We start from the raw sequence: 13,456 nt of genomic DNA, 5'->3' as shown, positions 1-13,456 counted from the left end.
GTTGGCTGAGGGGGAGAAATGTCAGTGGGACTCCGGGGATGTGGAGATGCAGGGGCTGTTGGGCCCGGGACTGGTTGCAGTCTGGTGGGAGCTGGGCTTTCAAAGTGGCACTGTGCTGTAGGTGCTTAAGACTTGGGGTTTGTGGGACCCAGCATGAGTTCCCCGTCTGGAGCAATGTCTCTGGTTGCACAGTCTCCAGGCAGCGCCTTAGGTTAGTCTCTGGGCCCCCCAGAGTGGAGGGGCTCTCTTGTGGCTAAGATTGCAGGAGTCCGTGGTGGGAATGTGGCACTTATCCTTTCTCTCCATTGGGAAGCCTGTCCTGGATGCCAGCCCACCCTGGCAGAGTAGGCTGCCTTGCTTCTGTCTCCTTCCCTGCTTTAGATGTTTCCTGTCATTTCTCTGTTGAATTCCAGTGTTCTGTCTTAGATGATCTATTTGAAGTGTGACTATCTACTCACTATTTTGGTTCTTCTTGTGGAAGAAGCTGTAGGAGATGCCTCTTGTCAACCATCTGGAAGACCCTTGGGTTGATGCTTAAGTGCCCATAGAAGCTCATGCATGTGTTTCCAGGGACCCCAGTCCCTCTCCACCTTACACAGCAAAGGAGAGTGAGGTGGAGGCTATTTATAAGGATTGATGGGGGAAAAACACATTTAGAATGAATGGGTGATTGCCATTTGAGTCTGCATGAATTTAGGATTCTCCAGCTACTAAGAAGAGAGAAAATGTCCAGTTTTGTTGTTGTTTTGCTCCCCTGCCTCCCAGCGAAGAGGACTGAAAACACATTTTGGCTGAGAGATAAGTGATCACACTTGAGAGGGAAGAGCAGTGATGTAGGAAGGAAGAGACTGGCTGGGGTGCTGTGGGACCAGTTATGCTGGTCATTTGTTTTGTGATTTTGGGACATGTGGAGAATGTGGTGTAGGGGAAAATTTAGGGGGATTGGCAGACATAGGTCCTGGGTTCTAGTTCTAGGTCTGCCATAAATTCATTGTCATCAGAATTGAATCTTTTTCTTTTTTTTTTTTTTTTTTGAGGCTGGGTCTTACTCTGTCACCCAGGCTGGAGTGCAGTGGCGTGATCTCGGTTCACTGCAACCTCCACCTCCCAGGTCAAGTGAATCTCTTGCCTCAGCCTCTTGAGTGGCTGGGATTACAGGCATGCACCACCAAGCCCAGCTAATTTTTGTATTTTTAGTACAGACAAAGTTTCATCATGTTGGCAAGGCTGGTCTTGAACTCCTGGCCTCGTGTGATCCACATGCCTCGGCCTCTCAGAGTGCTGGGATTACAGGTATGAGCCACTGTGCCCAGCCCAGAATTGAATCTTGAGCATTCATTTGGGTATAGGGTCTTTTGATTGTTTAGGAAACAGTGAAGTTGGTTTCCACATGGGTTTGACATGGAGTTTTCCTCAATGTGAAGCAAAGGCAGAAGGAAAATGGTGATGTGTTTGGCTTTTCGTGAAGGTAAGTATATGTAATGTAATGGACTCTCCTTTATTCTAATATTGGGGATGCCCTACTTTTAATGTTAAATTCCTTTATGAAGTGATGGTGAAAGAAGTAGATGGTGGTTGGATTTTTTTTTTTTTTTTGAGACAGAGTCTCGCTCTGTCACCCAGGCTAGAGTGCAGTGGTGTGCTCTTGGCTCACTGCAACCTCTGCCTTCCAGGTTCAAGCAATTCTCCTGCCTCAGCCTCCCAAGTAGCTGGGACTACAGATGCATGCCGCCATGCCCGGCTAATTTTTTGTGTTTTAGTAGAGACGGGGTTTCACCGTGTTGCCCAGGCTGGTCGTGAACTCCTGAGCTCAGGCAATCTGCCCGTCTTGGCCTCCCAAAGTGCTGGGATTACAGGCGTGAGCCACCGTGCCCAGTCTGTTTTTATTTTTTAATGACTTTATTGGCAACATAAAAAATTGACAACATTGTTTTAATCCTTTAAATTTGTTTTGAAATTTTAATGGTACACAGAATCTGTAACTCTTACATCAGATAACCTTTAAAGTTCCTTCCGGTTCTAACAGTTGGAGGTTCTAACCTTTTCTCACCACCTGTGAATGTGAGGCGAGAAGTTCAAGTGTCACTTTATGTTTGTGTCCTAGAACAAGCCATATTTTTGCCTGGAAAGATCATAGTGCCATGATGTAAGTGTTTTATGAGTGCCTTATTTTCTTCAACTGAAACAAAACTTGAAGTATTACCTTAAATCTTAATTTGAACAAAGATTAGAATGGAAATAGTGGAAAAACATTCACTGTTATACATTGCTGATGGGACTGTAAATTGGTGTAGGGCTCAGCAAAGTTTTTCTGTAAAGGGCCAGATAGTAAATATTGGAAGGCCTCATAAGGTCTCTGTCACATGCTCTTCCTTCTCCCTCTCCTTTTTCCTCTTTTCTTTTCTTTTTTTAAACAACTCTTTAAAAACATAAAAATATCCTTAGCTCGTGGACTAGATTTGACCTGTGGGATATAGTTTGCAACCCCAGTCTAGTGTCTCTGGAAGTGGTTTGGCTGTATCTAAGTTATGAATACATGGTTGTGCAGAGAGTGACTATGTAGGAATTTATCCTACAGATATTCTTGCACCTGTGCAAAATGCCCTGTGTACAAAGGTACTCATGGTAACATTGTTTAAAAGAGCAAAATACCAAAAGCATTGTAAATATTCATTAGTTTTTAGGCACAGGTTAAATAGAATAGCTATACAACAGAATATGATACAGTCTTTGAAAAGTCTGAGGCTATTCTTTATGAAGTAAGGTCTGCGATATAATATTAGGAGGGAAAAAAGCAAGATGCAAAATAATGTTTTTAGGATAATACCATTTATAGTCTAAAAAGAACAGGCCAGGCACAGTGGCTCACGCCTTTAATCCCAGCACTTTGAAAGGCTGAGATGGGTGGATCACTTGAGGTCAGGCGTTCAAGACCAGCCTGGCCAACATGGTGAAACCCCATCTCTACTAAAAAATACAAAAATTAGCCAGGCATGGTGGTGCGTGCCTACAGTCCCAGATACTCAGGAGGCTGAGGCAGGAGAATTGTTTGAACCTGGGAGGCGGAGTATGCAGCCGAGATCATGCCACTGCACTCCAGCCTGGACAACAGAATGAGACTCTATGAAAAAAAAAAAAAAAGAATAGTGTGTGTGTGCACACATGCTTGCTCACCTGCATACACATGCACTTGCACTTATTGTATGTACCGAGCATGTGGTAACTGTGGTTGTCACTGAGGAGAGCAACTGAATAGTGTAGGGGCAGGAGTGACAGGAAAACTTACTTTTAAACTTTATATTATTTTGTAGCTTGTGAATTTAAAGCCATGTACATGTATCACCTATTCAAAAAATAAGTTGAATTAAAAAAACTGAAAATTGGGTAAATGATAATTTTCACTGTGGAAAATTAAATTATTACTTGAAACAGATCTGAATCATTCTTCAATCACAGATGAACGTGCACTGCCCTGAAAAATGTACACATTCCATTCTCTTTCTTTACATGAAGCTGCTTTGATAGAATAATAATCTTAGCCCGCCTTTGTTCACCTGAGGTGGTGTGATACTCATCTGGAGAAGTTGGGTTGAAGGTTATGCTGTTGTTGGTGTCTCTTCTGATTTTTAAAATTGTGAGCAGATAGTCGTACTACAAGTTGACATGAACAATGAATATGTGTGAAGAGAGTTTAGTTTGGTAACAAAATAAAATCTATAGGTGTGGAAGGTTGGTGCTGGAAGGCTCACTGAGACTCATCCAACCCATTGGTTTTTTCAATATCCTAAGAGATAGAAGGCTTGTCCGAGGTCAGGCAGTTAGCAACAGCAGAGCCTAAACTTAGACTTGCTGATGTGGACAAAGCTGTGCCACTAGTGAGTGTTACTGTGTATAGCCTCAACCTTGATTTTCTATATTCCTGATTCACTGTAAGGTGGAGATGTGGAACATGGCTCCCCAACGGCCATTCTTCCCTGAGTCATACCCAGCCATGGAGACTGTGTTCTTTCCCCCAGCCCTTCCCACCTGAGAGAGCCTTGAACAGCTCACTTAGCAGTTCTTGTTCCTTACCCTGACCGGAAGGCCCAGCTATTCCTTTGGGTCTCTGAGACAGCTAAAGTGTTGGGCTAACGAAAACCACTGTCTTTTCTGCAGGGGAGGGGTAACTTGTGGCCAAACACTATGGTGGAGAGAAGATGTGAGAGGAAAAGATGCAGGATCACTGATGTGTAGATGTAGCTGAAGACGGAGAAGGGATACGGTGTGGTAGATTGCAAGGGCGGCCAGTTCCCCACCTCTCCCTGGATCCATGCCTTTGCAGTTCTTTTCACTAAAGAGACACCCCTCGAGTCTGGGCTGGCCTCTTTATTTATTTATTTGTTTGTTTATTTATTTATTTTAGACAGAGTCTTGCTCTGTTCCTTGGCTCTGCTTTTCTCTAACCTGGAGGAGGTTGCTGAAATTTCTGCCCAACGGAAAAAAAAAACAAAGGGACCAAAACAGGATGTAAGCAAAGTTTTAATATTCCAAACCAGGAAATAAATGATGAAATGCAGAAAAGGCAGGGAGGAAATTCTAACTGGCACCAAGTTGGGAGGTCAGCGTCAATAGCCCACAAGATGCTGACGAGGACTTGTAGTTCCCAAAAGTTCTTTAACTTGTGTTTCTTGTGAGTTGAAGTAACACATTTTTTATTCCTTCTCCATCACCACCGTTTCTAATTCCCAGTCATCACCAAGCTGGAGTGCAGTGGCGTGATCTAGGCTCACTGATGCAACCTCCACCTCCCGGGTTCAAACAATTCTTCTATCCCAGCCTCCTGAGTAGCTGGAATTACAGGCACATGCCACCATGCCTGGCTAATTTTTGTATTTTTAGTAGAGACGGGGTTTCGCCACGTTGGCCAGGCTGGTCTCGCACTCCTGACCTCAGGTGATCTGCCCATCTTGGCCTCCCAAAGTCCTGGGATTACAGGCATGAGCCACTGCGCCTGGCTTGGGCTGGCCTCTTGACATTGGCTTTGGCCAACAGGATGCAGTAGTAGTGATGGAGGGTATGCCAGCTCCAAGCCCAGGTCTTAAGAGACTGCATGATCCTGCTTGCTCTCTTGCACATACACCATTGTCTTGCAGATGTTCTCAGAGCAGAGCTGAATTACCGTAAACTTCCCAGCCAAAGACTTCCTAAATCAGCAAAGAACCAACTGATTGCAGGGTGGTAATTACTCCAGGGCCAGTAATCTCAGCCAGGATCAGCAGAGCCACCTAACTGACCACTCCAGACACTTGAGCTATGAGCCCTTACTGCTGTATGCTAGTGAGGTCCTCTGATTGCTTTTGCACAGCATTACTGTGAACTAGATAACTGATGCACATGGGGATGGTGGGAAATGGACAGGCAGTGGTCCTGCGTTCAGAAATGGAGAAACTCTCTCCTCCTCTCCTCCTGTATAACACTGTCGGAAAACATGGAGCCGTATTTCTGGTACAGTAGGAAAACAAAATAAAACAAACCAGCCACGGCCAACTCTCAGCATCAGGAAAGTACAGCATAGTTGGTGAAGTGCTACAAAGGGAAAGTGAACCTCCAGGCAAGGACTGTATCTAGCAAAGCTGTCAGAAATGTCAGCAGTGGCTGGGTGCGGTGGCTCACGCATGTAATCCCAGCACTTTGGGAGGCCAAGGTGGACAGCTCACTTGAGGTCAGGAGTTCGAGACCAGCCTGACCAACATGATGAAACCCTGTCTAAAATTACAAAAATTAGTCAGGCATGGTGGTGGGCACCTGTAATCCCAGCTACTTGGGAGGCTGAGGCAGGAGAATCGCTTGAACCCAGGAGGTGGAGGTTGCAGTGAGCTGAAATCATGCCACTGCACCAGCCTGAGTAACAGAGTGAGACTCCGTCTCAAAAAAAGAAAAAAGAGAAAAAGAAATGTCCATGGTAATACTAGCATTTCAAAGGACTGCCTTTCCTTCCTCCATAAATCGTTTAACTTCATCTATTGGGAATTTTGTCCTTTTACCATGGGGTCGTGGGTTGCTTTTCCAATTTTACTAATGAGCTTATTCGAGTTCCAGATATGAGATAATTCCCCTGTTCTATGAGTGCTATCACACTCTAGTAGAAGAACTATCCAAATCATATGAATAAAACACCGGATAAAGCACATGAAAAAGTTCAACAAGAAATGCTCATGAAAGAGTAATTCAGGATGTATATGTAACATTTTATCCTAGGAATATGAATTTTTTAAAGGAAGTCTGTAACTAGACTCTTTGGTCAGTTTCAGTTAAGATAAACTATATGATGATCACAATAGATTCCTAAATTACATTTGACAATTCAGTACCTGTCGTTAATTTAAAAAATATAATTCTTATAAAAATAAGATTTTTTTACATGATTTATGTATATTATAAACCAAAAAATAAATTTTGTATGTCTGTGCACCCACACATACATATCTCTTAAACCAGTATTTAATGTCATACTCAATAGTGAAACATTAGAGATTTCCTTTAAAATAAAAAAACTAAGATGATATTTATTATTCTGGAATTTGTTGTCAGTGCAATAAAGCATGAAACATATGAAATATAGCTGATAGTAGGAAGTAAAAAGTTTTTTAAAAAATAAACAACATAATTACATAACAATAAAAAAGAAACAAATGTATGGCAACACTCCTAAACTTATTGACAACTCAGTAAAGTTGTGGATTTATACATGAAGAATAATAGCTTTATTATATACCAGCAACAATCTGTTAGATATAATAGAGAAAATGCTTCTAGTTATAATAACAGCAAAAAAGCGTAAAACCTTTAGAAAAACTCACAGCACATTGCTGGACTAAGTAAATAATGGAATTTACTAGGAGATATTTTTTAAAATTTTGAACAAAGGAGATATCAGGTTTGTGGATATTAGAACATTGAATATTTTACATGTATTATTTTTCTCCAAGTTATTTTGTAAATTTTATGTTAAGCCCATGTAGTTCTGCAGAAAACGTTCATTGCTACAATCTCTCTACGAGCTCAGTTTGGTAATGTGTGGAGAAAGCCTTGAAAGAGTCCCTGTCCTTTAGGCTGTAAGGAACAGAAAACCTGGTAAAAATGGTTTACACAGAAAGAAGTTTAGGTTTATCATCTCACTGTCCAGAGGTGGAGTGTTTCCAGGAAATTCAGCAGCTCAAAAACATCACAAAGGACATGAGTGTTTCCTTTTCCTTCTCCGCCATCCTGAGTATATCAGTTTGTTCCCATAGACTTAAGTCCTCATAGTCAAGATGGCTGCATCAGTTCCGGGCGTTGCATCTTTATACACTCATCTCTAGAGTTGAGAAAAGGAACCATTCCTTCTTGCATGGGTATTTGTAAAGAAAAGCTTTTTCCAAAAGCTCCCAAAAGACCTCTCTCATGTCTCACTGGCCAGAATTGCATTAAATGGCCTATACTAAAACAGGTGGTGGGCTAGATTTAGCTAGTAGCTTAGACTATCAGGATTCTCCTTTCTCTTCCTTGTTGGGGAGAGGCTCCTCACTCTGAGCACATGGTAGAACGTAAGGTAAACAATGGAACAAAATGTGTCTCTGCCAGCAAAGAAGTGTGTGTGTGTGTGTGTGTGTAGGGGGACTGGCTTTGACTAGCAGTCTATACTCGTTGAATCAAGAATTTCAGTTCTAGAAGCTTATTTTAAAGAAATAAGCACAGAGTTGAACATAGCTTTCTGTACTCAAATGAACAATAATACTTACAATAATGAATAAATAATTTCATTATTTAATTATAGAAACTACAGAAACATATGCACAGTTTTAAATTATTGTACATCCATGATAAATAGAATATTTAAACCATTAAAAATTACGTTTTCGGACACTAATGGCATAAGAAAAGCTCTATTGAATGTTTTCAGTGGGAGGAGAAAGATATGGAATTAAAACTAAGTGGATTTCATTTTCATTCAGTCACACTAATATACTGAAGACTGGGGAAAAACACCACCAGAATGTTGGTTTTATTCTAGTGATAAATTATGGGCGGTTTTCTCCTTTTCTGTATTTTCTGACTTTCTCCAATTAGTAATACTTTTAAGATCAGAATAATTAACAGCACTAAAATCACACACTTCAATTGTATCAGTTAGATTTTGCTGGATAACAAACTATCCTAAAATGTGGTGACATAACTATTTAGCCCATGGTTCTGCAGGCAAGCAATGTAGGCTGGGCCCATGTGGGCAGTTGTCTTCTTGGCTGGGCTGGCTCATCTTTATACCACATGTGTTCTCGTTCTCCAGCAGCTAGCCTTGACTTGTTCTCATGGCTGTGAAGCAGGGTTCTGAGAGGGAGCATAAGAGAGCAGAGCCTCGTGGGCCTGCGTTCAGAACTGGCACATTACCAACTCTGTCTGCCACATTGTGTTGGCTAAAGTAATCCACATGGCCATCCCAGCTTTAAGGTTTGGTAAACAAACTGTCTCCCTTGATGAAAGAAGCCACATAATCACACTGAGTAAAGGGTGTGGATACAAGGGAGTGGGATGGAGGATTTGGGGCCATTTTTGCAAGCAATCTATCACTTCATCTTAAAAAGAAAGAAAACAGCAACAAGAGTCTTACCCAAAGATTAAACAAATAAAATATGAACTAAAAGGCATACGTTTAGGTGATGAGAACTTTGTTTTTTGAGACGGAATGTCACTTTGTCTCAAAATCATATAGTTCATTGCAGCCCAAAACTCCTGGGCTCAAGTGGATTCTCCCACCCCAGCCTCCCCTCCTGCCTCAGCCTCCTGAATAGCTGGGAGCACAGGCATATGCCACCATACCTAGCTAATTATTTATTTATTTATTTTTAAAGACGGGCTCTTGCTATTTTGCCCAGGCTGGTCTAGAACTCCTGGCCTCCCAAAGCACTGGGATTATAAGCATGAACCACTGCATGTGGTTGATGAGAACTTTTAAATAAATGCTTTCCTTTAAGGTGATGGGGAAGATTTTATCTTTTCTTCTCATTCATGACTGGTTGAGAGTTTTGTGACAGCATATCTCTTGAGGAAGCACTAAGCATTTAATCAAGAAAGAGAGAGGAGAAAGCAAAACCTCTCTGTAAATGAATTAATATTGATGCACTTTCAGAATTTGTTCTTTGGGTGTGTTAATAACTCATTCTATGCGGGTCTTCAAAGTGCTGAGTGATGGGACCATAGCCAGAAGCAACAGGCTGGAGCCTTGCCATGCTTGGGGGCTTATCACTTTTCATCCAGGTCCTCGCAGCAGTGGGAATTAGGAAAGACCCTTGGGGTACAGCCTCCAGTGAAAATAGAGGATACATGCTGTTCCTCCTGGATGCATGGTCATCATGGCTGTGGTATTCATTAGTGAGAGAGGCTCTGATGCATCCCAAACTGGGGGTGTCTGGGCAACCTCAGGGATTTTATGGGAACCTGAAGCCTTAGGATACGCGTGCTGCATCTTCTTGGAGCATTGCTTTGTTTGGTTTAGTTTTCACACTTTTTTTTTTTTTTTTTTTTTTGAGACAGAGTCTCACCTTATCGCCCACGCTAGAGTGCAGTGGTGCGATCTCAGCTCACTGCAACCTCCACCTCCCGGGTTCAAGCGATTCTCCTACCTCAGCCTCCTGAGTACCTGGGATTACAGGCGCATGCCACCACACCCAGCTTATTTTTGTATTTTTAGTAGAGACAGGGTTTTATCATGTTGGCCAGGCTGGTCTCGAACTCCTGACCTCAGGGGATCCACCCGCCTCGGCTTCCCAAAGTGCTGGGATTACAGGCATGAGCCACCACGCCTAGCCTAATATGAGTATCTTAAACAACATGGTATGTTTATCAAAGTGAAAACATTTACCTTGGTACAACACTGTTAACTTTAGTTGTTAACTACATACTTTATTCACATTTTCCCAGTTTTTCCTCGAATGTTATTTTCTGTTTCAGGATCCAATCCACATTTTATTTAGTTGTCATGTCTCCTTAGTCTCCTCCGATGTATGATACTTTCATCTTCCCTTGTCTTATATGGCTGCTATAGTTTGGATGTTTGACCCTTGCTAATCTCATGTTGAAATCTGATTTCCAGTGTAGGAAGTGGGTGCCTAATGGGAGGTGTTTGGGTCATGGGGGTGGATCCCCAGTGAATAGCTTGGTGCCGTCCTTGTGGTAATGAGTGAGTTTTCACTCTGTTAGTTCCCATGAGAGCTGGTTGCTAAAAAGAGCCTAGCACCTGTACTCTCTTTCTCTCTCTTTTTTTGTGATAAGGTCTTGTTCTTTCTCCCCGGTTGAAGTGGACTGGTGTGATCACGGCTCACTGCAGCCTCAACCTCCTGGGCTCAAGAGATCCTCCCACCTCAACTCCCCGAGTAGCTGTGACTAAGGCACGCATCACCTTGCCCAGTTAATTTTTCTATTTTTTGTAGAGATGGCGTTTCACTATGTTGTCTAGGCTGGTCTCGAACGCCTGGGCTCAAGAGATTCTCCCCTTTTGGCCTCCCGAATTGTTGGGATTACAAACATGAGCCACCGTGCCCGGCCCCTCTCCTCTCTCTTGCTTCTCCTCTCACCATATGATCTCTGCACACACCAGTTCCCTTTCACCTTCTGCCATGAGTGGAAGCAGCCTGAGGCCCTCACCAGAAGCAGATGCTGGCACCATGCCTCTTGAATAGCTTACAGAACCATGAGCCAAGCATGCAGATGTTGCTTTATAACAACACTAAAAGGCTTGAGACATATGACCTTGACACTTTTGAAGAGTCGTGTTCAGGCATTTTATAGAATGTTCTTCCATTTGGGTTTGTCTAGTGTCTTCTCAGGATTAGACTGAGGTTATGGACTTTGGGGACAAATACGATTCAGGTGATATGCTGTTCTCACTGCGTCCTGTGAAGGAGTACATGATGTCAAGATGGCTTGGTACTGGTGATGTCTCATATCTTCTAGGTTTCACTACTGTAAGGTTACTGTCTTTCCCTTTCCATCATTGATTAAGTAGAGAGGAATCACCAAGTCCAGCCCATACTCAGGGCATGGGGGGATTAAGTTCCACCTCATGGAGGAGTATCAAAGAGTCTGTGGACATATTTTAAAACCACCACAGTAATTAATATTTGTATTAGTATTCAGCTAGGAGATATTTTAAGGTTGTGCAGATAATGTTTCTCCATAAAGTTTCACACATTAATTTTATCTTCATCAGTGGATCTTGTTAAAGCAGTTATTACTATGGTGTTTAATTGTGATTTCTTCTTTTCTTTCTTAAAAAAAATTATAAACTGTAAAGTTCTGTATTAATGTCCATAATCCTGCTGTCACCGAAAGTGCAACAGCTGATCATTCCCAGGAAGACTGAAGGCCATAATTTTTTTTAGGGCAAACATTTCTGCTCCAGTGAAATACAGGTGATTTTCTATTTTCCTAATTCTTTCTATAATTATTAATTAGAATTCTTTTGTAAGGAAGATCTGTCCCTTTTGCTATATTTACTTAGTCACTTATTTATTTCAGTATAGGCTCACAGATATTTGTTTTATTCTATGATCTTATACTACTATCCCCCCTTTTTTCCCTCTAATTTGTTCCAGCTTTGGCTATTGGGAACTCCTTCAGTTTGGCTTCTACGTCCATTTGACATGCCCCATCTTTCTTCTTTTTTCCTTTTCTCACCCTTTCCTTTTTAAAAAAAGCACCTCCTTTGCTTTCTGGCATTCTAAGATGTCCAGGTTCATCTTGTATTTTCCTTGCTGCAGTTCTTGAGCCAGCCATTTCTTCAAGGAACACTGGTCTCTTGGAGGTCATCTGGAGGATGGTATTTAGAAACCAAGATCCAGATACTAAGTGTGCTTGTTGCTGTAGGGACATCACAGCTTCAAGGCCGCCTGAGTGGAAAAAGCTAGGAAATATATGTGACATGTACACCCATATATAGTATATATATATATATTATGTATATACACACACATCCCTATATTTCTGTATCTGTGTGTGTGTATAAAACAATGCCGGCCAGGCATGGTGGCTCATGCCTGTAATCCCAGCACTTTGGGAGGCCGAGGTGGGCGGATCACGAGGTCAGGAGTTCGAGACCAGCCTGGTCAATATGGTGAAACCCCGTTTCTACTAAAAATACAAAAAAATTAGCCAGACATGGTGGCGCACACCTGTAGTCCCAGCTATTCAGGAGGTTGAGGTAGGAGAATCGCTTGAACCCGGGAGGAGGAGGTTGCAGTAAGCCGAGATTGCGCCACTGACTCCAGCCTGGGAGACAGAGTGAGACTCTGTCTCAGAAAAATACAAAAAACAAACGAACAAAAATCAATGCCATGAGTCATACTGATATTGCGACATCACTTTTACTCAGTAACTTTTTGGAGAACATGATTTAAAATTTTTTTTTTTTTTAATGAGAATAAACTTATACAGTTGACCTATTAGGATGGCATTTGGCCACAAGCAAAAGAAGAGTTATCCAACAGTACTGTAAACAAGCAGGGGTCCACATTCCTCACAGTCATCCTTGGAATAAGTGGAGGCTGGCCTGGGCACAGAGACCAGGACAGTGTTAGTCCTCAGGGCTGAGATCCTCTTGGCCTTCCTGGCTCTTTCCCCATGGCGGCAGATGGCTGCTATAGCAGCACTAAAGGCAGTGGAAGGGTCAAAAGGCTTCTTTTGTGTGATATGGTTTGGATATTTGTCCCCGCCCAAATCTCATGTTGAAATCCAATCCCCAGTGTTGGAGGTGGGGCCTGGTGGGAGGTGTTTGGGTCATGGGGCAGATCCCTCATGTCTTGATGCTGTCCTTGATATAGTGAGTGATAGTGAGTGAGTTCTCAGGAGATCTGGTTGTTTAAGTTTGTGGCACCTCTGCCCCAACTCACTCTTGCTCCTTCATTCGCCATGTGACATGCCTGTTCCCATTTTGCCTTCTGCCATGAGTAAAAGCTCCCTGAGGCCTCCCTGGAAGCTGTGCTCAGGATGCCGGTGCCATGCATGTACAGCCTGCAGAACAGTGAGCCAGTTAAAACTCTTCTCTTTATAAATTACCCAGTGTCAGGTATTCCTTTATAGCAGTGCACGAATGGCCTAATATGCTTTGCATAAACCTATGTCTTTTTTTTTTTTTTTTTTTTTTTTGAGATGGAGTTTTGCTCTTGTCGCCCAGGCTAGAGTGCAGTAGCATGATCTCGGCTCACTGAAACCTCTGCCTCCCAGGTTCAAGTGATTCTTCTGTCTCAGCCTCCCGAGTAGCTGGGATTACAAGCATGTGCCACCATGCCTGGCTAATTTTTGTATTTTTAGTAGAGACGGGGTTTCACCATGTTGGCCAGTCTGGTCTTGAACTCCTGACCTCAGGTGATCCGCCTGCCTCAGCCTCCCAAAGTGCTGGGATTACAGGTGTGAACCACTGCACCTGGCCAAACCTATGTCTTTT

At 42.6% G+C, this 13,456-nt stretch overlaps 1 protein-coding gene across 1 annotated transcript in view; it reads left to right on the top strand.

Annotated features, from left to right (window-relative positions):
* Positions 1-13,456, top strand: part of TMCC3 (transmembrane and coiled-coil domain family 3) — a 307,508-nt gene that overhangs the window by 24,958 nt on the left and 269,094 nt on the right. The gene's annotated exons all lie outside the window — the stretch shown is intronic.

This window comes from Pan troglodytes, chromosome 10, assembly GCF_028858775.2.
Source record: "Pan troglodytes isolate AG18354 chromosome 10, NHGRI_mPanTro3-v2.0_pri, whole genome shotgun sequence".
Classification (NCBI taxonomy): domain Eukaryota; kingdom Metazoa; phylum Chordata; class Mammalia; order Primates; family Hominidae; genus Pan; species Pan troglodytes.
The sequence above is the reverse complement of the archived record's forward strand: the minus strand, read 5'-3'. Positions and strand labels throughout refer to the sequence as shown.